This window comes from Netta rufina (genome assembly GCF_964035555.1).
Source record: "Netta rufina genome assembly, chromosome: W".
In the NCBI taxonomy this organism is placed as follows: Eukaryota; Metazoa; Chordata; class Aves; order Anseriformes; family Anatidae; genus Netta; species Netta rufina.
Window position 1 is genome coordinate 1,685,232 of NC_140139.1, and position 27,824 is coordinate 1,713,055.

The following is a 27,824-nucleotide window of genomic DNA, read 5'->3' on the forward strand; positions in this document are numbered from 1 at the left end:
CTTCTGGTTGAGAAATATCTCACGCAGGCGCTGGAAGTTATTAGAAGAAACTTGTCATTAGCTTGTACAACATTAGTTATTTTAAGGCAGCCCGCACCGATGACAATTTGAGCTATCGCGCTACAAAGCCTACACGGCGAGCAGCACGTTTTCACTAAACAAACTCATTATTTTGAGTGGCACCGTGCTTCCCTGCGCCTAACAAGCTCCATTTGATCACGCCAACAAAAAACCTGAGCAGTGCTATCTGCCTCGTCAACGCTGACAGCTTAAGCTTCGGTTCAGCTTAGCTGCAAGCGGGGACCAAATTAAAAATTCTGCTGAAAACGAGCTTCTCCTTCCTCAGATGCTCATAAACTGATGGGTAAAGGAAGAATTGTATATAAAATACCAAGCAGGTTGGTAAACTTGGAGGGAATAAGGAAGAGGGAAGCGTTACTGTTCTGCATGAAGTATGTTCTGCCACTTTGAGGATGGTGTTTCCTCGCCCCAACTCTTACCTGGAAGAGGAATTCCTTCCTCTTGAAATGGGAAAGGAAACATTTCATTTGGTTCTGAGTTCTGCTCTTCTGGGTTTAAGTTGTTTTCTTTTGGGAACAGGAAATTAAGTGCACGCTACGTTGCTCGCGGAGCCAGCCAGAAGCCAGCTTCCTTCTCCCCAGGACCTGCACGTACATTTGATGCAAACAATCCCATTTTCACACGCATCCTTTGACAAGGAAAAGGTGTTTCACCTCTATACATCTGTTTTATTGTGATCTAACCCAAACCCTGGGTCAAATTCCCTACAGCCACACACAAACAAACCCCATGCTTCTGGGGATGCAAGCTCAAGAAACTCAGTACCCTTCCCAGGAAGGGATTTTAGCTCCATCTAAATTGTCCCACGTTGTTGTCCCATGCTGTCTGTGGTGCCTCCATGCTGATATAAAATCTTTGTGTTTAATTGAATAAGGTAGAAGATATTTTAGCAGAGAGAGGGAACAGGATCCTTGCTTGTTATGGCCACCAAATTAAATTCTATTCCCCGTCACGCCATCACAATTTGTTTTGATTTCAAGTCAACGAGGCAACTATCTACCCTTACCCCACGAAAAGAGAGAACGTCTAGCAGGAGTGAGTGCAAAATGCAACCCAGAGGATTTATCACTCATCTACAAAGCCACGAGAGCAGAATTTGATCCTGATTCTCACCCCACAGAAGCTGGAAACGCTGCGGCTGTGCCAGTTCTTCCAGGCACCCCAGCCAGTAGGGTTTTTTAAACACGCTTCTCCCCATTTTAAAACCCCGAGCCGCGTTTGCCAGCGAGGAGGAGCGCGGAGAACAAGACTGAGTAAACATCCTAATTGGTGTGATCGCATATTTTCTGCGTTGTGAGAAGTGACAGCGGTAATATTGACCGATCGCTGCCAGCTGACAGCAAAATGTCAAGGCAGCCTCAGAACAATATCTTTCATAATGAACCAACTCTGAATACAAAGCCGAGCAGGGAAAAGCAGAAATCAAGTGCGAATGAGGGAGTATAAACACTTCTGATTAAGGGCCAATAGCACCAGCTGGAGCAGGCAGCCTAACAGGACTGCCAGAGCAGAGGGGTCAGCTCCACCGGTGACGGGCTTGGCAGCACAGCCTCGTTAACGGCGAGACGAAACCTCATTTGCTCCCAAATTTCTGAGGATGTTTCGCAGGCATCCACGGCAAATTGGTGCTAGTGGATGAAATTGCATTTAGTCCCGATTTGCTGGCACCCGGCCCCAAACAAGCCCTGACCACACCGATCGGGATCACCGTGGGCAAAGCGCACAGGAGAGGTTGGGGCTCGAAGGTACTCACGGCAAAACCGAGGCAAGCAACATGGAAAGGACTGGGACAGCTTCCCCAAAAAGCCCTCCTGCAGGGGCTTCCCTCACCATATGCCACCCATCTCAAGAATTATTCTTCAGCAAGGAGGAAATAGCTGAACACTGAACTGTCCAGCTCCACTCCAAAGCAGAATTGTCAGCAATGCCATTCCTATAAAGTCTTCCTTAAGTAGGTCTCAGACAGCTAAAAATTTAAATGCATTAATATTTTGTATTATTTTATATTATTAACTTCACAAATATACCTGAATATATAATATACCTTCACCAATAATCTCATTTTAACATCAAATGCTTGACTTCTGGTCTCCAAAGGGCTCTCTCCAACACCCAACCTCCACAACTCTGCCTTGCATTTATGCTTCAGAGCTTAAAAACCCAGGCAGGACTTTAACGAATGAGTATATCAGAATTAAAGGACTGTTTGCCAGTAAAGTGGTTGTGAACTAACAGCCAACTCTCTCCTCTTCTTCTTACTGCAATGCCAAATGAGGTAAAATTGGACTCCGCAGTCTCGGTGGAGATTTTCATCAGCTTTAATTTAGAACCTGAACCGCAGTCAATGGGCAGATCCTCAGCTGATAGCAACAGGGATGGCTCCGCTGCATATCAATTCTTAAGGCAGTGGAGGTCTACAAATAAAAACAGATAGGGCTGTGATTACCTGAAGCACGCTGGCAAGCGTGGAGCAGATCCTGCCTCCGCAGCCCTCTCCCAGGACAAGCAGCCTGGCAGATGCTCAGGCTGCACAAGAGGAATTCTTTTTTTCCCCAGATGTTATGGAAAACCTAAAGTTTGATGACCAATATTGGTATTTCATGGTCTCTAACCTGGAAAGAGGCCACACCTGGGTGCTGCCAGGAGCCTACCTGCAATAAAACCCTTAGTGATGTTTCAGCTTCTCTCCTTCATTCTTCCCCCTAGCCCACCTGCAAAGTTATTAATTTATCAATTTACTTGAAGGGTCCTGAAAAGTGCGAGATTCTCTTTTTAAGACATTTAAACATCAATTTTCCAGACCCTGATATTACACATAGCCACCTGTTTTCCAAAGCTTTTTGAAATAAAAACCTGCAGAGCTCTAAGAAAAATTGCTCCCCCTATTTATAGGAGACCTGACTTGAGAAAAAACAAGTTCTGCCAGCATATAAAGCTGCTTTCCTTTTAAGTGCACATTCTTCCTATTAAAGGAATGAGTAAATAATTGGTGAACCAAGTCGGGGAATGACTGACTCCTGATTATAAAGGGTAATTTATACTTCTTAGCACTTTTGTTTCATTCACTGAGAAGTCTATTAATGACTGGAATCAGCTGTGCATTATATTAAGGAAACAAGTGAGCAGCACCAACAGCATTAAATATATTTTTACACTTGTTGGCTCCGTGTTTTCTCATTGGTACAGTTGTTCTTGCAGCCTCGTGAGGGAGATTTATGCCGGTGATTATTTGAATTTATCTCGAATCCTGGAAAAAACAAGCAAGTCATGCAGCTGCACACAGACCCTTTCATAATAAGCCCTGTAGCTCTGTAAAGACATTCTCTTGGGCACAAAACCTTAGATTTCTAAGCTACTATTTGCATCCTCTTACCAAAAAGACTCGAACTGGAGGCTTGTTTGCTCTTACGAGCCTGGCAGAGCATCTGAGGAGCGCAGCAACTTATTCATCTCCTCCTAACAGTGGTAAAAAAGTTAGATCAGAAGCCTTCACTGCGAGCATTTCTAATGTAAAAATACTTCTGGATGAGCATTTGCAACTGGAAAGAGCTTCGTTGGGTAAACTCTGGATTAAAACAGAGCTGGGGAAGCGAGGAAAATTGTACTGAGGGTAAAGACAGAAGCTGCCAGCGCTCTCCAAATCACACCAAGCTGGTAGGGGGGGGAAAACACAGACAGAAAAACTTTACGCTGCTCACAGCAAAGCAAGGATCCAGGTTGCACCTGCCCGGAGGCAGACACAAGGGACAAAGACCGGGATAAGTGAGCTGAGCTGTTTTAATCAGGGCACTGAGATCAATTAATTGGAGCGAGGATTAAGGAAAAAAATGAATGTGTAATTTATTAGAGAGACAGTCTTGGTGGCTTAGTCTCCGGACAGGGAATTGAATGTCTTTCCACGTACTCCAGTGAGAGTCTTAAGTAACTCTGAATCGGTCAATAAATACCCATTTAAAAATAATAAATGGTGGTGCACAAGGAAGCCGTGCCCCCTGGCTACAGGGCTGCGAGTTCAAATACCAGCTTTTCCGCTGTGACACTGAACAACTCACTTATCCCCTATCCCCCACCTACCATAATTAAAACAGGGGAAAAAAAACATTTACTCATCCTGTCCTCTTCTCCAACACGCATTTAGACAGCAAGCTCTTCCAGGCAGGGACTCCCTCCCATGAATTACACACTTTGTAGGACCACAGACACTTCGGTTCGGGATCTGGATGCACAAACAGTGGCCTGAGCTGTGCTAGGGCAATGCACAGCCCCGCAGGATGGACTTGTTGTTTCTTTTCTTTCCCCCTTCACCAACTCCATAATCTCAGAGGAAAACCCCTGGATTTGCTATTACACTCTGAAACACAACAGAGTTTATATGGGTTTGAAAAAAGAAATTATAAATCAGCTCCTGCAGCTCAATGTACCTTTTCCTGAAAGGTCAGGGAGGTTTAGACTCTTGATTTTTGTCTTCTTTGCTAAATTACAGCAAAAAACAGAGGTTAAGCATAAACCAAGAGATTATTAGAAAAGATATCAAAAAAAAAATCAAACCTCTGAACTTCTGTTTGGTGTTTGTGTCCACACTCAAGCCACATATAACATGGTCAGGTGATTTTTCTTGCTCTTTTTCCCCCCCTCAATCTATCTAAAGGCATCATACTGCATGCCCTGAATCCGAACAGCCCTCCACCACAGGAGGACTCAATTCCAGGCCTGAGCTTTGATTCCATCTGGAAATTAAACAAGCAGGTAGCAAAACGTATTACAAGTAGCCAAATACATTATCAAGTGATGCATGGCCTTGCCCAGCTCCGCAGGCAAGCCTCGACACCGACAGCTCATTTGTATATAGCATTTAAAAGGATTAAGCAGCACGAAGGGATCCCACTTTGGAAACAGACTTGTTCTGTCTGGTCACCGGCACTCCAATCTCCTCGTTAAAAGGTTCAGCACATTTCTATTTGCTCCTCCATTTCTGGCCCTCTGCAAATATTATGAAATGGTTTAATGCCACGTGCGAGCTCCTAACGCTTTCTCTGCCTTCGCCGAGATAGTCTTTAATTAGTCAATAATTGCTTGAAGGCGCCAATTGATTGGCATTATAAACACAGGAAAATGAAAACGGCCCTTTTATTTCCGAGCTGTATTTAAGGTTTAGGAGGACGTTCGCAGCATATCATTAAGGAGAACGGAGCAAAGTAGCCTACAAAGCCCGTTTAAGAAGCATGACTAAACACCATGCCACCCCGCTTGACTTTTCAGATCCAGGGAGTGACAAGCAGCAAATGAGGATTACGCACGTGCAGCTCCGAGAACCATCAAAATACCGCAGCCCTCCTCGTCTCACCCCATTCAGCACACCCTGACAGGCAGCTGCAAACGCTCAGCAGGTTTTCGGTGTCATTTCTGGAGAGATTTATGTTCTCCCCAGCTCCAGAAAGCTAGATGTTCATTTTATGAAAGCAGGAATACTTTTCATCTGCAGCTCCGTTGCTGCGAACGCATCCATCTCTTGTCGGAGCCTAACGAAAAACATTTTAAGCTGGTATTTCTGTCAGGCCACGTTCATTTTTTTCCCCCAACTCCCCTTTTCTTTTCTTTTTTTTTTGCCTCCTGGGGAAAGCATAGCAGCTGAACAGCTCTTCCACTCATCACTGATAAGAGACACCCCCTGACATATTTAAACACCGAGATCTTGCTGCTCACTAGCATTCATTATTACTTCCAGGAGGCAGGTGACCAAGTTTTAAACAGAAAGAAGGATTTACACAATTATCCGTCACACCTGCGGATAAAATATTTTGTACTCTGCTCAGGTTTAGATGCCTACCTATGAAAACCAACATCTTTATCAAGGAAAACCTTCGTTTGAAGTCAACTGCAATCTGTCCAGGCTTCAAGACTGATCAGGCAGGCAATTTCTGCCCAAAACCTCCACACAACACCTGAGAGGCTCCCACGGTTGTAAACCTGGAGTGGAAGGCTTGCAGAAGTAGGAATAATGTTGATTTTTATCCTCTCCCCCAGCCTAGATTAAATCATGAGCTGGAAACTGTTGCTCAGTGGTAGTTTAAGGAAGACAAAACAGAGGACGGATGCTGCACAGCACTGGTGATAGAAACATTTTTATACCATGTTTACCTGTAAGCAATTCAGCTCCAAAGCAAGTCAATACCAATAAGAGGATATTGTTTAAATTCACACAGGCTCAGAGGCCAACAAGAAACCCATCAGCACACAGCTGGTATCACACAGCTCACTGACATACCACTACCTATATCCTTTATCTTCTTTCACATTTATTTTTTTTTTTAAAGTATTGTATGTTAGACTGCAATACCATTCATTGAAACCCTCCAGAATAACTTAACAAGACCTTCCTAATGAGGACAATTAGCAATCCTACTGACAGCACAGGGCGTCCCTTCAGAAGGCAATGCTTGCACACCCCATGCAGGTATCAGACCTGTCTTGGGCTTGTTACCCCACACAGATCTTTTCCTACAAGCTGACCATGAAGGGAACTTCCCAGTAAGTTTACTTTTACCCAGCACATTTACTTTTACCCAGCACATTTACCTCTCAATTTTTACCAGAGGAAGGTTCCCTTGTCATAGCCACCTCAGTCACGTCCCCTTTGTCACATGTCAAGCCATCCCCTTTGTCATATATTGTATCACCTCAGTCATATCCCCTTTCATCACAGCTAACACAATAAGTTACAGCAAAAAAACACACAGAATAAAAGCAGTTTCACATTACCTTATGCCTTCAAAAGCAGCACTAGGGCCCAGCCAACATCCTCTCCCCTGCACATCTCATAGAGCAACAAGAAGGCTTTCCTTCATCAGGCTACAGCTAGGCATTAGGGAAATCAGAGAGCAGCATTTCAATTAAATTAGAAATGTTTCAGATTTGGGGAAGAAGCAGTGGTTTATTTTGTGATAAATTAATAAAACTAGCTAATGTTTTAAAATGGCTATCCTGCTCTTGGCCAGATTATTTCTAATGGGGTTTCTGTGATATGGCTGTGATGGGGTTGTGTTGTTCGAATCCTTCAAGGTAACTCAGATGTCCTAAACACATTTTCTTAATTTCTTTCACCTACTATCTCCCAGTTTTACTATCTGGTAGGCACCCTATGATAAAGACTGAGAGTCGGTCCTCTCTGTAATGAAGCCATCTCCTAGGTGGCTGTAACAAAAATTCAGAGCGAGAAAAATGTAATGACAATCTAATAAATAGAAAAGGATGAACGTGTTTTGCTTTCATCTCTAGCCAATAACATTTCTCACTTTCCCACACTAGCCCATATCCTAATGAAATATCCCTCCTGGTTACAGTACCAATTTTTGGCCTTGGAAGCCCACGTTCTCCTTCGAGATTTTTGGAGTGACCCCGTGCCAACCTCCGTGACCTTCGCGTGCTCCGGCTTCTCTCATCTCTCACACGACAATAATTCTCACTCTTCATCTTGCAGGAGGATTTTGCTGTTTAATCAGAGCCGCCTTGCAGAATTTTAATACGAGTCTGAATTCCCCGGTGGTTTATCGCTCGGTAGGATTGCTAGGCTGCATTCGTAGTGGGTACCACCGACTGTATACAGTTTTTAATTGAAAATCATTGTCACTGTTCTGCCTCCGTCCTCCTGTTTTTAAAGACCAAACTGAGCAAAGGGGCATAGCATAAACAAGGATTATGTCAGCATCTGCAGGGACTGCAGCTGTGCCAGCACGTTGACAGGAAGTCAAAAAGACCTATCTGGGGGAAAACAGCATTTGTGCACGAATAATTTCAATTTCTGTCTTTGAGCGTCTCAAAAGACTTCATCACTACCTCAGACCAACTCAAAAGACATTGCTGAGGCACGGATACCTTTTCTATTGCAATTCATGCTCTCATATATTTGTACTTATACCTGGCATGTCAGAATAACCCAACGATAAATGAAACATGATTACACTTATTTTGTGGGAAGAACTGCAGCATGAACCGAAATTCCAGACCCTTAAAGGAACCAAGGACAATTGTACCTAAGTACATTTAAAAGCTGAAGTTGCACACACACCAAAAAAAAGCCTCAAATTTTTTCTGTTCCTATAAACACTCGTTTATTAGGAACTTCACTTTCAAGCAGAGACACCCCATCACTGAGCAGTAAGGACAGAAGAGGAGTCTCGAGCACTTGGTTTAGCTTTATGCATTCCTTTTATCAGGTAAGCACCTCCATGCGGCAAGTTTCCCACGTATTTCCAGGTAGGATTAATCACCCTTTCATGACATTTCTGATGATGGAGAAGCACAGGCACTGAATCAAAGCCAAAGTCAGATGAGACCAATCCCACCGCAACTGATTTAACCAAGGACTCGCAAAATACACCTGGTAGAATCAGGAACTAAATGCCCGGATTAGCAGCTACTCAGGCCACATTTTTTCTTTAAACTCTGGATTTCCTGAATTTCCTTTCTTTCTGAATTTCCTTTAAAGGAAATCTATACCTGAGAGGAAACTGAAACTGGGAAATCTCCAGAGCTGCAGGGCTAACCCAACTGTAACACGGCACTTACATAGTGGTTATTTCTCAAGCATCTTTTTGAGTCAAAGCTCCCCATCCTTGTTCAGTCCTCTTGTTTCCTTGTTCTGTCCCCAAATTAATTCTGAGCCGTAATTACTACCCCGTTTGTGCATCAATAATGACTTGGGTAAGTTGTAATTGATGTCTGCACCAACCTGGGAGAATGCAGCCCTTGGAGCCTGGGCTCCAGAAGATGAGTTAGGGATGCTTTTCTGCCTTCCTCTACGAACTGCTGAGTATGTGCAGCCTGAAGGGTTTCTTAAGGATTTAGCTCAAACAGTAAATATTAAATAAAGCCATTGTAATGACAGTGCACGTTAGGTAGTGAATCAGAAAACACAGCGATAGACACAAAGCTGTAAAACCCAGTTTTTAATGTCACCTTGTCAAGGAACTATCCGTGCTGCTTCACCGACTGCTGTTCTCTTTTTTTTTCCCTTGCTGTTTTAAAAGTATCAAGCGTTGTGTAATAAGAACAGAGTGAAAGGGATCATCCTTTAACTCGGGCTTGGCTCTGAGAACGGAGACACTATTTTAGGTTCAGCTACAAATTCCCCGCACGATATTGGACAAGCTATTTACGTTTGCCATGGATCATCTTCCCCAGGCATGAAAGAGAGATCACGATGCTTTCACATCTCAGTTTTTAAGCGGTGTGCAGCTCACTCATTCATGTCAACAACACCTGCTCTTTCTAAGGGGTTGGTACTGGTTTGGATTTGGATGCAGAGATGTATCCGATGCAAATTAACACGGGGTGCACAGTGATAGGTACTCACCAGCTCTTTTTTTGTAGCCCCTAAGTGGATGTATTTCAGGTGGTGTTTGTTTTCACATAGATGTTATCCTTCTAAAGTAAAATAAATACACTTCCTTTTATCTACACGGACAAATTTCACTTTGTGAATGCAAGCCTGGCCTCTGTAAAGAACATTTTTTGCAGTACACCTGTCTTTGAGCTGCCCACCTGTGGAAAAGGTGAGGTTTGGCTTCAAAACTCTTTAAAGAAAGCTAACGTAGTAACTATGTTGTGAAATGCACTATTATTTTTTTTATATTTATTTTCTCCCACAATACGCGACATATAAAACTTCTGGAAATGTTTGATTGCTAGGACACAACTTAAAATCGAGAGGAAATCTTCACCAGCAAATTTCCGTTTGGTTTTCCTGCAGAGGATGCCACTTGCACAAAGGACCTCATCTTTGGAAAATCAAAGGGCCTCATCTTTGGACCTCACTTAGAAATCCTTATCTAAATTCAACGGACATTATTAAACAGAAGGAGGGAGGGAAGGAAGGAAATTAAATGTTTTTCATGACTTGCGTTGGCTCGAAACCAACCGCTGATACAAGAGCTTTGGACCTTTTATAAAATTAGGATGGGATGGCAGGACTGATATGAGGCATGATGTGTTTTTCTTTCCCAAGAGAGACTCGACAAGCTGGGATTCCTGGAAGATGGACAACGGTGTGGGAGGATCCACTAAAAACCGATAAATTCGGAGCAGATAAATAATGATTATTCGCCGTGTCACGAGCGCAAGAACCGAGAGGTCCCAGTGAAATAACTGCTGAATTATTTACATAAATAAACGGAGTAATTTGGATGTGCAATGCATAATTAAATTCTGGAACTCTAGGATGTTACGGAGCCAAACGGTTCAGAAGGAGATGAGATGAATACAGAGGGAAGATGTGGTGATGCTACTGAACATGACAGAGATGGAAAGCAGCATTTAGCACTCCCCATGTGCCAACTGGCAAGGGTGGGAGGACACGGCAATCCAAGACCATCCTAAATTTGTTTCTTCTTTAATTGTCCAGTGCTTCCAGCTCTAGGAAAGAAGCTACCTAGACAGTTGTTGTATTTTTTTTTAATCCAATTAAATTTCTGGCCTTCTTACAGCCATCTTCAACTTACAGCTGACTATAAAACAAGTAATGATTTACTTTCCCTTCCACTTTTATTACCAGCATTCGTAAGGCGGAGACATAGATCTGGCTCACAGGATGTATTTGTTTGGAAATTACAGCAACCAAAAAGGACCAGATTGACTCTGTTGGACCTCAGATTTGGTTTCTTATAACTGCGTTTCAATGCAAGGCAAACAGCTGCAGAAATAGCATTCTCAACATTACATCCCCAACACTACATCCCCAATAACATCCCCAACAAGCTGCAACAAGGGGAGACCCGAGTTCCACCTCCTACACCAGCTGTGCATTTCATTTTTGTTATTCACTGCCCAAAAAGAGAAAAAAGATCTGTGATTTTCTCCTAAAGAAGAGGAGGTCCAGATAAAGGAAAAGTTAATAGGAATTTTCCAAGCCTACAGCCTTAAATCTCAACATTGGAGCAAATTTCACACAGCAACTTCAGTCTGTACTACTTTAGAAAGAATGACTGTATGGAGAACTGCAACTTCCTAATTTTTAATATAAATATTCTACCCCGAAAACTATTAAAGTACATCTCAAACAAATAGGAAGAAGAAATGAATGAGGAAAGCATGTCATTTCACAGAATTAGTGCAGATAAGCTCAGTTTAAAATCAGTGATTGATACCAAAGCCCAACGGTGGCTAACACAAATAATATAAGAGGCAAAGACAGTGTTTGCATCAGCACAAATATCAACTATTATTACCAAAAAAACCCACATTACTAGTGTGGAGAGGTTCATCTCGATGTACTCATTGAGAAGGTGGAGTATTTGCCAGTAGGACTGCTCAAACAGTAGGGTACACTGTCAGCAAATTGTGGCTCTTCGCTGATTTATCGTCCGCTCTATCGCAACCTACATCAGAGAAGTAAAAACTTGAGTCGACTTCTTGACAGCAAAGGACAAGATGACTGACTACCAGTTGGTATCTTTAAACACAGCGAGCCACGGCAGAAAAAATAAAGCAACAGAGTTGTTGAGGTGAATTCATCCCCTACTCCCAGGGCTTTGGAGTGCTGAAAGTTTTATAGCGGGGAGATATCCTAAATCTAGGGAAGCACTGACTCGCTGCCTGAGATTTATCTCCGTGAGATTTCTCGCTAAACCTAAAGCTGTCCGGTTTGATAATTCACTCCCTTGGATTCTTGAACTCTTCCACGTTTTGGATTTTTAGAAACTACGGCTGTGCCTCACAATTTATGAAGGAGGTTGGGTATGAGTTGAAATGGTGTGGCGGGAAAAAAAAAAAAAAAAGAAGAAGAAAAAAAAAAAAGAAGATGTTGGAAAGAATTACTGCTAAAAAACTAAATTGACTTGGAAACCTTACAGATGTTGTGAATTCTGCTGCGGCCAATATGATTTTGCTTGAGGAACTCGATTTCCACATCACCCTCAATACAGCTTCTACTGGCTTAGAGGTGCATTTTTTTCCCTATAAAATATCAGTGCTACCTTTCAGTGCCTGTAATTAATTTCAGATACAGGCTGCAATAGTTGCTTTGCAAGCTGATATAACCATTATTGATACTCCCCAGAAGCCTACAGAAAAATGGAGAAGAAAGGATTTTATTATCTCTGAAAGAGTTTTCAACTTAAAAAAAAAATCCATTTTGCTTCGGGGGGGAAAAAAAAAGAATAAAAATAAAACATAATCTGTCAAAGATAGGCTTTGAAGGTGCAAAAGTCTCTATGAATTCTCAAAGTAACCACTGTAGTTGAGGTGCTTTGCTAGGGCTGGGGAAACCCAACTCTGAGAACTTATTTCGAGTTAGGAGGAAAGGGGTTGTACCTAAAAAAAAATCACCTCCCAGGTCAAGCCACGACAGACTCGGTGATGTTCCTCTTTCTGCTTCTGCTCAGAAATATGAACAATGCAAGAAATATGAAACTTTTCCCCCCCAAAAAAAAAAAAGATTCAATGAAAAATGCCGCAAACACTTCAACTCACAAAAACGAGGAAAGAAGAATCACAGCCCTGAACACATGCAAAAGGCACGATGGTGAACATGCATACAGAACAAACATAACAAAGTTACCCCTGGATCAAAAAAAAAATCTTCCTAAATTTCAATATACGCTGCCTTATTGAAAATATTACATGTGGATGTTCTCACTGGAGTACAGCTGGCAATGATACAATGAGAAAGTGAGAACAGAATAAATCCAGTTCCAAGAATTTTAATAAGAAACGTGTTTACCTGGGAGCTTATTACGCATGGGAGAAGGAGAAAATGCATGAATTAAAAACATACAGCTGCTAAGTGGATCGGTGACATCCATTATTTATTTATACTCTAGGGCAACAGGATGCTAGGTTACGGTATGCAGGGTTCTCCCCACGTGGGCATGACCTTTGATTTGTGTCCCCAGAAAAGATCCTGCTCCTTCAACTGATCTTTCCTAACAGTTCACTAATTGATGATGCATACTGTATATAATTAGCCTTTCATGTCATAGCCCATGAAGTACAAATGCAGTCATTCCCGTTGAAAAATCCCAAACGGTGAATGCCATCTTAACCCGTTCTTAGACCACGGCTACAAAATAATTATCTCTACAAGACAGCAATTTCTGCAGAATACCAGTGCTACCAGACACTCTGTAGTTTGTTTTTTGTTGTTGTTGTTGTCATTGTTTTAATTTTTTTAGGATTTTGTATTTTGTTTTGTTTGAAATGAGTTAGGAAAATATTAGGACTGTGTTAATCGGGGAGCTGAAGTGCCAACAGTTTAAGTCAACATCCCAATGAAGCACAGAGAACTGATTTCCCTGACTTCTAATCCTGCATTCACCTCAGTTTTACCCAGTGACTCATAATAATCACTAAATTCAGTGGTATAGGAAACAGATAATTATGTCTTTGCACTCTTGTCTCTTATATGTAACAGGATAAATACATCTTTGATCAGGCCCAAATCTGGAAATAGAGTAAAAATGTTCAGATCCCTAAAATGCCTACTGAAGTCACGCACTGCTATGGGCAACCTTACCTTTCCTTCAGCCTCCAATTATTGCTGATGCTTCTTAGGAGGGATGTTTGCTTTCCACCAACAAGCAGAAAGATGCCTGCAGAAAAACTTCTGCTGGGTTGGGGTAGGTGTTTTACAACGTCAAATGCAAAGGAACAGGAAAATGAGAACGAGCGCTACGCCTCAACCCTGTTGTTGCTCCAACACATATTTGGAATGCAAGATTTTACTTCTTTGGTAGAAATTTTCAAGGTGCTTAATGAGCTACTAACAATCAACTTCTGTTTCAAAATAGCTTTTAAAAATGAAAAACTTGTTAAAATGTAAGATGTGCGAATTCTTAATGCATTTCCAGAATTAGGTGGTCATAATAAACTGAATGCTCACTTCAAGAACCATGGAGCAATTAATAGAGCGTTGTTATTAATTACTTTTTTTGCATGCTTTTTACCACAAAGAATCAATACGCTTGGACAGACATTCCCCTCCGAAACACCAAGGGGCAGAATTGTTTATGGCTTGTTTGCCATTAAAATTTCATGCCGAAGCAACAAACTACGGCACCATTTAAAATCAATTTGATGCTTGGCATTGCACTTCTCTTCACTTCTGGTACAGGAACATTCCTATTGTATGTGTAGCTACTGTTCTGTGTCACCAAGCACGACGAGCAGGGATTTCAATGTAAGTACCATTTAAAATGTGATCTGAGTATCCTAAAAGCACAAATAGGGATCTAAGGTAAAGGATGCACAGTCATTGTTCTCTTGGATTAGTCAATGCACACAACTGAAGGCTCATCGTTAGCCTGTAATATTTTATGAACTGAATTGCTTAAATAAATGTGCTTGGTAAGTAGCAATCAAACTAGCAGAGTCCAAGCTGATGTGCCAGGCAAAGCTTATTTAAAACCACCACAACCGAAGACGGTTTAACTGGTAAAGCCCTACGGGTAGCACGTAATATTCAGTACAATTTGTGTTGAGTTACACTGCTCATTCTTTCTAGTTTGCTATTTCTCTAAACCCAAATCAGTATAACCTGTTAGAGACTGCTGTTCAGGAAGGAGGAGTTGGGCAAGAAGAAGATGAAAAAAGTAGTGCAAGAAGAAGATGAAAACGAAGTATAATGCTGCAATTCTACCCAACACTATAAAATATCTGATTTATTGCACAGCTCATACTCAGATCCAAAATGACCTGCTCAGTGCATGGCATTGAACTCTTACTGCTGGAAGAACGGTCCCAATAGCCCATCAGTAAGCACCTCCACGAGACCTCCTTCTTCTGCCCATTTCAGGAATCATCGTACATGACAAGATGATTGCACGACAGGAGCTTTCAGTCACTGAGCTTCACATCATTTTGCATAATAGAATCATAAAATGAAGGAACGGCTTCGATGTTTTAAGTCTTGTACTCTAAAACAGACAAAGGAAAGGATTTCAGAGGCAGAGAAAGCACCAGCCTCAGCCTCCAGGGTTCAGGAGAGTTTCAGGAGTGGACAAACTCCCAGTGGGCTGCCCAAAATCACTTGGTCCCACGTCTCCTTTGGCCTCTTGACAACACAGACAACTTTGGGCAAGAGCAAACAGCTACAGAATGGAAAGTCAACTTAAATGAAGAGGGTAAAATCAGATGAATTTCTAAATTTTTGTAGTCCTGAAGAAGATCTCCTGCTGGGCTAACATAAACTTATTATTTTAACCTATTAAACGTGAGCCAATTCTACCTAAATATGTATGGTAAAGCTCCAAGTGAGTACATGGAAAAGACGTAAGAAGCAATCCTTTTTTTTTTCCTATTTCTTTTTCATTTTACTGATCAGAATGAATGATTTTTTTTCTTCTTCATTAATACAAGACAAAGTTAGAGGTCTTGTATTCGTCCAGATGTTTTTCTACACACCATGAAATTCCAGCGTTCCGTGCCTCGAAAACCAAGTGATACATTAGCAGAAAATGCCACAGCTTCATCCCTATTGTTATCTAATTTTTACAGATCACGTTTGTCAGCAAACGGACAAATTCAGGCAGTAAGACCTTCTGATTTCAGTATTCAAATGAAGAGGAAAGCCTGACCAGCACTGCTACAGCAGTTGCCAATTTTTAACGCCCACAATGAATTGGAAATTAGACATAGCGAAAAAACACCCCACAGCCATGCAGATACATCAGATCCTCCCGTGCCCTCTATTCCTATGGATCTGACTGCTTCAAGTCATCAAGAACAGGTGAAATAATACAGAAATTTCAATTCCTGGTAGCGCGGCTGTCCATTTCAATAGCATGGCAATCACATTTTGAGCTCTCCTCTCTTTACGGGAACGATTCCTATATTCTTTTTAAGACTCCATTGTCATGTTATCTTTGCATTCCTGTCATTCAGGACTCGTGCTCTTCACTCTATATAGGAGACGAAGTCCCATTTTGGCTAATCATCTTACACAATATGATAAGCTAAACACAGAGAACAAATATTTCCTGAAGGGGTGAAATAACTCTCAGCGAAAGAATAATCTCGCTCGCTAAATTTAATTGAGCACTTTATCTTCCCTACAGATCATCCCCTGGAATCCTAAGTATTTATTTTCCTCCAGCACCCCCTGTAACTAAAACCCCCAGGAACGTTTTGTTTCATTTCAGTCTCAAATCCAGTAGAATTAATCAGTTTTAAAAACATTAGCGATGGAAGCGGTTTATCAAAGATATCGGCCCCAAACTTAATTTTGCAAGATTTTCTGTACGGTATTTTCACGGATTACGCATATGGGATTGTCGTGCTTCTTTACATCGAACTTGAACTCTAATTTTTTGGATAGTGACATTTAAAAGATGCCAGACAACAGCACAGGAAAATGTGAAGAAATAAGAGGCTTCATTAGGGATCACCTGTAACTATTACTTATCCCTATAAAGGGTAAGAATGAAGAGTGAAAAGATGCTCTGTGCCACTTATTTCTTCAATCGTGATACTTCTGAAATAATAATTTTAAAAAAATAATGAAGAATCAGCATTTTTTCTCACCGACCTCTCAGATAAAGGCGAGAAAGCAGAAGGGGAGGCAGTGTCGGGGCTGAAGGCACTGACTGGCCTGGAGATGTGTTACCCTGTGACAACCAGAGCTTATCACAGTGGGGGGACTTCAGTAGGAGCCGAGCATCTTGAAATGAGGGGTTGAAAAAAAAAAGGAAGGAAATGCCAAAGAAAATGATCTGAAAATGGGAGAGAACGACCTATTATCACTTTTTTTTTTATATATATCACACCATTGAGGAGGACTCAGACTAGCTGTCAAAAAGCTTTCTTTGCTGAAAGAAACTAACAGGGGGTCCTGAGAGTCTCATGGGACAGCTAGTGACAGAAGAAAGAGAAGGATGGCATAAAACGCAAAGGACAAAGAAGCAGAGAGAAAGGTCTGATACGGTTAAGGGTGTCAGGCAGCAAGAAGACATGTACATCCCCGGGGAAAAGAAGCGAACGCAGAGCTCTAAGTAAGAGCAGCAGGAAAAAAAACCCTCAGTATCTTGAGACTGCAGCATCTGCAAGTCTCAAGATACTGAGAAAAAGAAACACTGAAAAAGTGTTTCCTATGCTACATCTCCTGTATCTGCTCCCCAAAAGTCTGCATGTATTTGGGGTTCTCTTTTCTGAGTCCCCCAGCCTTGCTTCAAGTCCAGGGGGTTATGTTTGGGTTGGGGTAAGGGGTGGAAACCCTTCTCCAAGCCCTGCCCCCTTGTTCATAGGCACACAGAAAATCTAAATATATATATATATAAATTATTAATATGGGTTCTTTTTCTGGCCATTAAGTAAAAAAACGTTTTCCCTGTAGTTCACAAAGTTGTTGGCCGAGATGGGTGCGTTGACATAGGTAGCACGGTGCGACCAAAGAATGAACAACATGAACAACGCTTTTGAACCTCCAGAGCAAGAAAACCTCATTATTACAAGCATGGTTTTGAGTGGTTTTGGAGCGAAGTCCATGTTTTTAGCTCGGCAGAAACTAAGGCAAACAGGAGGCTTATGTTTTTCCCACTCCTGCACTCTATCAGGTCACTTTGCTTTGTAAATACAGCATTTTTCATGAAAAAAAAAAAATAAATAAATAAAAAGGAAGCCACGGTACAGCCCAGCAGTCCTGGATATACAACCAGTAATACACTGGTTGGAAAGATGATGAGTGATTTTAAGGAAAAAAAATGCACAGTAGTGAGACCAGTATTAGGATTCCTGGGCATCTTGTCCCTGCTGTGACCCATTGTGTCGCCTCTGTGTTAGATGCCTGGCTTTCACATGAAAATCAAGGTGCTGCTCACACAAAACAGGCCTGAAAATAGATTTTCACACCTCCCAAAGCAGTATGAAAAGTCAGTTTCCTTCTTGCTCCAAATACCAATATATTTATGCATTGAAGGTACCTGGAAGCCCTTAGCTGGAATTTGGTATGCGAGGTCAAAATACTCCTTTGTAACACCAAAAAAAATAAAAAATAAAAAAAAAAAAGCCCTCACCATATTTAGGCGATGCATTAACAAATATCGTGTTGCCATATCCAAGACACAAGATCAATGCTTATTATTAAAAAAAAAAAAAAGCCCCAATGGAAAGCTCTTTTCCAACAAGACGGGAAGTAAGGGGAGAGAGGCCGGCAAAACATCCCATGGAGACTCATGATTGATTGCAGAATTGCAATCCTGATTTGATTTCCTTTAAATAGTGATATTACAGCTTTAATCAAGATCGAATCAAATGACAAATAATAAATCACAGAGCAGAGCTCCCACCTGAATAAATATGTGACCTGCGGGGGGAGAGTGGAAGAACTGTTGAAGATACTGAGGTTTCAAAGTCGTAACACTCGTCATCCTTCAGCAGCCATAGCAAATGGATCGTGATGCAATATTCAGCTGCCAGCTCAGGTCTCTTCCGAGCAGTCCCAGAACACCAAAACTTTGCTAAGCTGAGCTTTTCACTTTTTCTCTCCTTCTGGATGCATTCCGGGGGCAATCTGGTGACTTACTTGGGTTGCATGGAAACTCACAGGTTGGGTAGGTCACCACCGCCGCCACATCCAGGATTGAAAATGAGGAGACTTCTTCAGCTTTTCTCTGTTGTCAATAATATTTTTTTTCAGTCCAAATCAAAAGCAGGAGCAAACAATTGCAAATAATGTCTAATTACAGCAGTACCTTTTACCCAAGGATCTCTATTAATCGAAATCGTGCCCTGCTCCTGTGGCAGGCGTGTTAGTAAGCCAAATCACAAATGAGCAAGTACAGCTGTGAAAAGAATGACAAAGAACCACTTTTTAAAATATATACATAAATATAAATCAATAGGAAATTGCTTCCTTAAATTCTCAGTTGAGGATGGAGACCTGCACGATGAGAGTTTAAAATCCATGACTTCGCACATCAGTGCAATCACGATCTGAGCTTCCTCAGCTGCCCCCTTTTCTAAAACCAAACAAGGGTTTCTAAACTCTTCTCAACCAAACACCGGGGTGTTTCAGGTCACATCTCTCTTGAACAGCCCACCAAGAAGCCTGGGAGGTGCAAATCCCAGTGGACTTGCACATGGGAGAAGGTTTCTGCCAACTGTGCAATTGCCCGTAGGCGATGCAGACCCCATGAAGAGCTCGGTTCACTTGGAGCAAAAGGAAAACCTTATTTTGCAAGGTGTAATTGTACTATTTACAAATCTGTTTGAGCATGAAGGATAGGGAAAACTAATGATTTTACTGTATTGTCCTGATTCTCATACAATACAAATAGACTTGTATATGCCAAGTACAAGAAAGATTTGCAAGAGTAAAACAACCTTCTCCTAAATGGTAAGAGAAAACCCCAAGGTGGCTCAGGTTCCTTCCACCATCCTGGTTTTCCTTATTTTCTAAGTCTACCCAGCTTTCTCAAAGCCCCTCCAGGCAATGAAGACAAAGACCACTTTCACAGTGGAAAGAGAAAAGCCTAGAAAGAAGGACTGGGCACTAATATATGATTTTTTGGTATCTCGGCTAGCCAAGAGCAGAACAGAAATAAGATCTCCACAAATGTCTCTTGAAGAACAAAGTTGGTGAAGGAGAACAATTTTTTATTATTTTTTTTTATGACTTCCCGTATTCAAAGCACTGCATGAAAGTTAGGGATGGGAGCCTTCAAGCTTGCAGACTTCTCATTAATTCCTATTAATTCCCCCAGCATCTTTGAAAACCCCTTCTTAATTCATTCTCCCGTCGGCCAGATGGAAGAGGGGTGAGCTGAGCGCATTTCACAGCTAGCAGCCCACGGCAGAGAGGTGAAGTGACATGGAGTTGCCTTATGACCTTTTTTTTTGTATAAATTCATCTTCCCGGGCTTCTTTCATGTCTCCATTCCGTGTGACAGCGCCGGCACATCTCCAAAGCACCCCAGAGCTCCTAAGGGAAGGCTCTCATTTGTATGTTATCTTTGGCGGTGTATGAATAAATAAAAAATAGGGGCGATTAATAATGAATGCCGAGTTTGTATTTCCAGCAGCCTCCATTTTCGTCTGCAAACTTTCACAACAGGATGCGTGCTCGGGATGCGATTTATTTATTACAGAGGAGAAAAAGGCGTTCCCCCACCTTTTTTTTTTTTTTTGCCGTGACCGCGTCCCAGGTCTTAGGAGGCTCGACGGATTTGCCTTGAAATCTCCCAGCGTAATCAAGTCTGAATAAACATCAAACGTGGGCATTTCAAATCCAAGGAGGATTGTCTTGGGAAGAGACGCACTTGCGAACCCAAGAGACGAGATCAGAGTGGAGCCTTCCAACCGCAGCTAGAGGCACTGGGGTTTTTTCATCAGTGGTCCAGGGTACAAAATCCCAGTGGTAAGCATCCAGTGCCAAATGCCAGCTCTAAAGGGGAAACGGCTGCCTCTCTGTGCACAGCTCTCCCCAAATAAGCATTTTAATTGCCCAAGGGACTCTGTGGGGTCGCTCCAAGACCCCAAACCCTAAAAGTTTTGGGCCGCTTGCGTTTTCCAGAAGACAAAGACCATCGTGGTGAGGTAGGATTGCTCAAGGAGAAGCCTCCGTAATTTTAAACGGCAGGGGATATCCTGATAGGGTTTCCCCCTGCACAGGGCTTTGCCAGGCACATGGCTCTTTCGGGAACCCTACCAAAGACCACCAAGAGCCACCCAGCCCCACTGTGCCCCTGGGAAGCCCCACAAATGTGGGACCGAGGGCTGTGGGGTGTGAGCTCTGGAGCTGGTATTGCTCGTGCCATGATAAAGCATGGAAATAACCACTAATTAATATGGCTTGACGGGGAGAAAGATAAAGCCCTTTCTCCCCGAAATGTCAAATGTCTTCTTTCTTTACCTTCTGTTCTGCACAAACAATTTATCCAGCAGGCTTCTTCCCCTAGCAATTGTTGCTGCCACCAAAATCCCCAGCCCAGCACCCAACGCACAACATCCTCAGTGGAAACAGCAAGAGCAGGGCAAAATGATCTGATGCTTCCCCTCTCGTAACCCAACACCTACCCTCCAAGCATTTTTTCTTGAAGATTTCTGAAGAAGCTTCCTTAAAGTCCTGACCACTTTTTCCCATGCTAGTTTAAAGGGACATTTTCAGCAGCACTTTCTCTTTTCTTCTCCTCTAGAAGCAGTTTTCCCTTCTATTTGTGTAGCAAACAGATTATTTTCTTCCATTCTGTCTGAATTAGCCTAGTTCTTTGACTTAATTCCAACTTTTCAAAGTCACCTGCGTCTAAACAAACACCTATTTGCCTGTACCCCCTACCCGATGATGATAAGTGCAGTCCTTGGGATCCATAAGAGCTGACAGCTGCTGAGGAGATGACAAAGAAAGCTCAAAGTATTTTACAGGCACTTCAAACTATGTGCGTAACAACCCCAAGAAATAATAACCCCCACCAGAAATAATACAGGATCCAGACTCACACTGGTCTTGATGCAAACCTTTAAACTAACGAAGAAAAGGAAAAATCTGTTGGCAACGCGTTGCCACGCACCTTCTGGTAAGCTTGGTCTCCGTTGAACGCCCTCCAGGGATAAACATGGGCTTCGTCAAAGCCTTTGATGCTCAAAAAGGTGGAGACAACCAAGATGAGCTCCAGTTGTGTAAGGGGCGGCCTTCAGACCACCAAGGAGATGACTTTATCATGCCTAGGTAGACAGCAGTCATGCAGGTTGGTTGTACGATTTCATTTTTGTCTAAGGGAAGGTGGCATCAGGAAGGGCTGGTCACTTTTTTATACATACCCAGAGATCCACGTGCACACATATGTATGCCACACGTACTGTAAACATTTTCATTTCTTTCCCAAAATCAAAATATTTGTCCTGCATCTTCCTCTGCTGACTACCAGGCGTGTGGTATCGGCGGTGCGGGCTGGGTGCCGCCTTCGGCCGTGTGTTCAGCACAGTCGTGCGTTTAATTAGTTACACATGTAAGAATTAATATACCCATTTAACCACTCCTGAACTCCAGTTTTTCCTACCACATCTATTTTCATTCCCATCGCTACCAAACGCTGCGACAAACAATGGAATAATACCCCATCGATTAAGCATAATTAAGCTTAATAATTGCTTAAACTTGTCATCCATAAATCATGGCCAGTAAACCATTATGAACCAATTCATCATTAGTGGCATCACTAAGTATGTTTATTTATAGAGTATTTATAGAAAACCTAATCACGTGGTAGAAAAGATTAATAAGGGCAGGCTGGCGAAGGCAGGGGTGGGGGAGAGGTGCTGTGCAAGAGCAGGGACAAGTAACCCTAACACCCCTCCTGCAACCAACACGTATTTAATTTACAAGACATTTAGGGCCAGAAGATATGTGAGAATCCAGTCAAGGCATTGAGGAGAAATTGTAGCTTCTGAAGACTTGGAAGCAAACAAATAAAATCCCTAAACTTAGATCTAAGTCTACTGTGGATTCGTGTGGTGCGAGGGTCTCTAAAGGACGGTGCTGCTCCCCCAAAAGCACCAGGTCCCAATTTAACATCAATAATTGATATTATCAAAGAAACTAAGGAAATCAAGCTCTACAATATCACTGAAGGAAGAGGCAAATCAAAGAGATGCCTGACCAGGTCCTTGGCAAATCCTAGTAAGGACTTCCCATCTTAAATACCCGCTTATGTTTTACCTTTTTTTTTTTTGGTAACCTCTAGCCTCTCAACTTGTTCCTACCTATGGGTATTTTATATGAACATCCTAAGAGGTTTAGAACATGAAAGCCTAAGTGGAGACAGATTAGGAAGCCAAAGAAATGTACGTATGTTAATGTGATTGACTTTTTTAATAGACTTTTGAGTTTAAAAAATTAAACTCCTGCTTGGGAACTGAGCTCTATGAACAAAGCAATCCATCCATTGATCCAAAGGTTCACAAGGCTACTCCTCTTCAAATTAAAGCAGCTAAGTAATGAATCGCAATAACGTGTACCTGATGCTGGTGTTCATTTCAGAGTAACCTGTCCTATGCACAGATTTCTTACCGTATTTACGTCCCGTCATCTTATCACCTAAAAACATTTCACTACGGTCCTAGCCAGTTATTTGATTAACACGGCATTTCCTCAAGAACTTCGTCATGAGAAAAAAATGCAAAAAACAGGCTTTAAAAATGAGTCCACTATTCTGCAAGCTTTCCAGCTCTTCTCCCGTTAGACCACAAATGCTTTGTTACATTTTTCAGTAACCTGTTGTTTCCGAAGACGCCTTTCTATTTTTCATGAGAGCAAACGAGAGCCTATTTCCCAGAAAGACCAACGCCACCATGGTTTGCTTTCAATGTACCAAATTCGCAGTCTTCAAAACAAACAATTCTGCATATTCTTGCTCAAATTGCAGAGAACTGCAATTAGCCCCATAACGAGGGGCAGGAAAACCCTACAGAAGTCAGGCAAAAGAGCTGCCACCAAGCACCGAGCCCACTTCCATCGTGATAGACACACGACAAAAGAAAGCTCCCAGCAGTGACAAATTCCAGGGTCAACCCCTCCACGGATACCTGGCTTATAAATCAGGCATCTGACATCTGCTAAAGCTGGGGCAGAAGGCTGCTGCACCCACGACCCTACTCATTACTCATGATTTGGGCTAAAAACACAACAGCCATCAAATAAAAGCCGCATTCCCGCTCACCGTACTCCCTACTTCCTTGATATTATCAATAAATAAACTCCAGAAATATAAATGTTAGTTACTGATGCCATGCCAGAAAGCTGCCAGTGTTGTGGAAATTACCGGGAGCATATGTTAATGCATAATTCACCGTTTGCAACAGGGCTTTGTTGAAAAATTGATGAAAATTCATGAAAGAACCCTTCCAGCTGAAGTTGCGCAATAAACACGTAGCCGGCAGCGCTCGCGATGTGATGGTAATCGCCCAGATTTACCCTCCGCACATTTTATACCTGTGGACACCACGCATTAAAACTTGAATCGTCCTCAAAACCAAAGATTGAATCAGTCCACAGCAGTCGGGGTGTGTAAGCAAGCGGGCGTTCACATTGGCGTCGCGTGCGTAAATCCCTACTGCGATGCAAAACGCTCCTGATTTTACAGGTGCTTTCCATCTTTGCCATGTACTAATCATCTTTGGAAACACACGTTTTTCTACCAGAAGAGCTACTTTTCACTATGCCCATAGTTTACAATACGCAGCTATAGGCCAGCATTTCTCTTTTGCCATGTTCAGCCGACTCCTCGCAAAACCGAGCCCCCAAAGTAGCTGCGTTCAGAGACGCGGGTGGTTTTGGAAGTCCCTTTACAATTTCTTTGCTGAAAGTTGGCAACAGAACTGGTATTTTTTTTATGACACGTCCTGCTGCCAATGCAGGCAGTTAGAAATGAATGATTATTCACACTAATGGCATAGTAGTGCTCCAGAGGCCAGGTGCCTACAGAGACATTGTGTCTACCTGCGAGAGCTTCAAATCCAAGAGAACAATGCAGTTTTATTTCTTTTAGGCACGTTAGGGGATAAAAACAACTTCTTGGAGTGGTTAAAAAACCGAGGTGGGGCTTCCTTGGATTTTTCCACTCTTACTTGCGCTCTTTGATAGGAAAACGAGCAGAAAACACACGGCGCATCTCGACTTGATGCCGAAATTCATCTGCAACAATTGCAAGCCCGTGTCTCGAAGCTGTTCCCATCGACAGGTTGAAGCTGCATGATACCAGAGGTGACGGCATTACCACCGAGACCCATTTAGAGGGAAAAAGGCACGCATTTTTCTTTCTCTGCCTGTCTCTCTCTGATGGCTTCTGTCCATCACGGTTCACTAGAAGTTCTTCATCCCCAAATCACGCCTCCCTTGGCTGCCAGGCAGCCCCCAGCCGGCATGGCAATTAGCCAGATGTCAGCAGCCCTATTATCTCCATTCCTCCCTTCTACATTATTTAGACGCCACGCGATGAGAGAGAATTACAGCAGAGGGATCCCACCAGGGCTCCACTTTAGAAACCTGCACGGAGCCTGAAGGAGGGCCAGGAGGGAGACCGGAGCGATGCAGGAGCCCAACGCCATCTCCTTCCCTTATGGAGAAGATTATGAAAAGAGGAGATTATGAAAGTATAGCAAAGAATTATTTTTCCTTGTCACACGTCCCTGCAGCTCTGCATACAGATTTCTTTTTTTTTTTTTTTCCTTCTGCAACACTGGCACCAAAGATTAACATCCGATAACGGGAGGGCGACAGGCTGCACAGAAGCAAGGCGTCATATACGAAACAGAAAATACACTAGGAACTATTTTGCTGCAGAAAACAAAATATCCCATGCAGATCTTGACTTTTGATCCCCAAGGGTTACGGTTTTCCAGTCCTGATAGTTTGGGTTTTAAAACTCCAGCCTCGCTCGGCTGGGAGGGAGCTCCACCGTATCCTAAAGACAAAGGCAAACTTTCCAGCTTTGCCCAGAAAACATGCTCAGGCGAGGGTTTTCTCATGCATATAAGCACAGGGGCATGCTAGTTAGTATTTCTGGGTCATCATTTGGGTCATTGATTAATCAGTACGGATGTCCAGACGGGTAATTAATCAGTGGCTTGAGCAAAAGACGGACTGCGGACAGAAAGCAAATATGACAGCAGCACTCCGTAAATGCTCAGGCTATGATTAATATCTGAAAAGTGACTCCATTAAAGCGCCTTTCCCCTCATTTTCCTTCTCATCTGGAGGCTTTTAGAGACAAAGAGTCTTCGCTTTTGCCACCGACACCCTGCACACCACCAGTGGCTTAAAATAAAGATGCCCTGTGCCTCGTTGTGCGCTCTGCGGTGGGACCCCAAGTGTTTTATCAACGTTAACGAACTGAACCTCGAGCCAGCCCTTATTATTAATCCTCCTGGACACATAGGGAAGTTGAGGAAGAGAGCAACGAAGTGGCTCCTTCCCATTGACCAGGCACGGCCACCACCACAGGGACAGCGGGGACATGGGGACACAACCATGGGGCTCCTGGCCATGTATAATCCATTGCCAAGGCTGCCCAAGCACCCTGGAGGAGCTGGAGATGAGTATTTTGCTTGTGATCAGTCCTAAAACCGACCTAAAACTCTACCAGGTGTCCTTAGCTTGGTCGTGATGTTGGCTTTTACTGCAAACACGTCTACCAAACACGCAGACGAATGCTTGCTAAGGACACCTTCACCCCATTAGAAACGCGGGACTGCATGGCACTCCTCCTCTCAAAATCCCGTTTGTTAACAGCATGAGAAGTAAACCAGGGGGGAAATAACTGTGGGATCCCCTCTGTGGGCTTGTACCTGCTGGTCGGCCACGTGCTCAGTGCTCCCACTGCTCCACCAGCTTGGTATTTGCAAACAGTGAGCACGCACACGTGCCTCGCTCTGTTTTGGAGATGCAGAAGCGACGGGGAAGACAACAGCTCGTCTCCCGGCTTCTCGCTTACCAGGTTTTGACACATTTGATGCGAGTAATTAGTTAAACCCGGCCGGTTCGTATTAACAGGAAGACAGCTGAGCTGCGGTCGAAAACATTATTAAACAAGGCGGTTGTTTCTCGGCGTACCTGGGCTGTGGACGGCTTTAATTTCGCTGCCGTGTTATGTGCTATGACAAGCAGGCAGCGCTTAGAGATGGACAGGCAGAGGGGTGGGAGTCCCAAGCTTGTTAGAAGCTCTGTCATGGGCAAATGGCTAAAATCTTGCTAAAATTCCCGAATCTCTTGGCCATGCCACCTTACAGGGTGCTGATGGAGAAGCTTGAGGTTGTGGAGTTAGAGACAACTGAGTAAATGCAAAGTCCAAGGATTTTAACCATAAGACAGCGTTTCCAGCTAAAAAAAATGCTTCAGATACATGCTGCATGGATATATCTGTTCACAACAGGCTTAAAAACCGGGCATGGCCCCGCAGAGGCCCCTCATCTTTAACCCTCCCAGCTGGGCGAGCTGCAATCCAGCTGCCGGCGCCGCCCCGCTCGGCATCTGGTACCTGCCCCGATCGATGGGGAGCGTGATGGGACCGGGCTTTGAATGCAATTATCCCAAATATCCACAGTTCCCGTGCAACAGCTGTCACGTCGCATTACCTACGCGTTTGGCCGCCGCCGATTGTCGCTGAATATTTCATTGGGAAGCGGTGGGGAGGGCGAGAAGGTCCAGGGATGGCCAGGGAGCAGAATGGGACTTGCTCTCTTAATGTTACCCTGCCACCAGAAAGTTCTGTTTGTCCCGAGGACGAAGTTCCCTACGATCAGCTGGAAACCCAACGAGCACACAGGGTGACATTAATTGGGGTGCGATCAGCTATTTTCTTTTTCTTTTTTTCTTTTTTCTTATTTTTCTTATTTCTCTTTTCCTTTACGTTAAGGGCCAGCGTGTCCTGCACAAAACGATAAACCCAATGAATTAAAGAGGGAGAAGCGAATTCCTACATAACGAATCACATCCTCATTTGCTAATCCCTTACTACCTGGGCGGGGATCCTCCGTCCGGAGCCTTCAAAAGCTTAAATGAATTACAAAATTCACGCATTTTGCACGGGCGAGGAGCGTTGCTCACGGGTGTGTTCCCCAGGCACCGGGGGCGCACGTAGGATGGAGAAATAAAAAGTTGTGCTGTCCTTCTGAGTCCCAGGGAGATGGGCAGAGGGTTCACCACCGCCACCTTTCCGCAGGGCAAAAAGCCCCCCAGGCACGAGGATGGTTTGGGATCTTTTCACCCCAAAGCCTGGACGCACACATCACCCCCCCAGCCCCGAGCATCCTCACCCCAGCAGCTC

At 43.2% G+C, this 27,824-nt stretch overlaps 1 protein-coding gene across 1 annotated transcript in view; it reads right to left on the reverse strand.

The window, feature by feature from the left end:
• The window catches only part of DCC (DCC netrin 1 receptor), a gene marked incomplete at both ends in the record, with an annotated part of 357,065 nt that overhangs the window by 293,347 nt on the left and 35,894 nt on the right, over window positions 1-27,824 (reverse strand). The gene's annotated exons all lie outside the window — the stretch shown is intronic.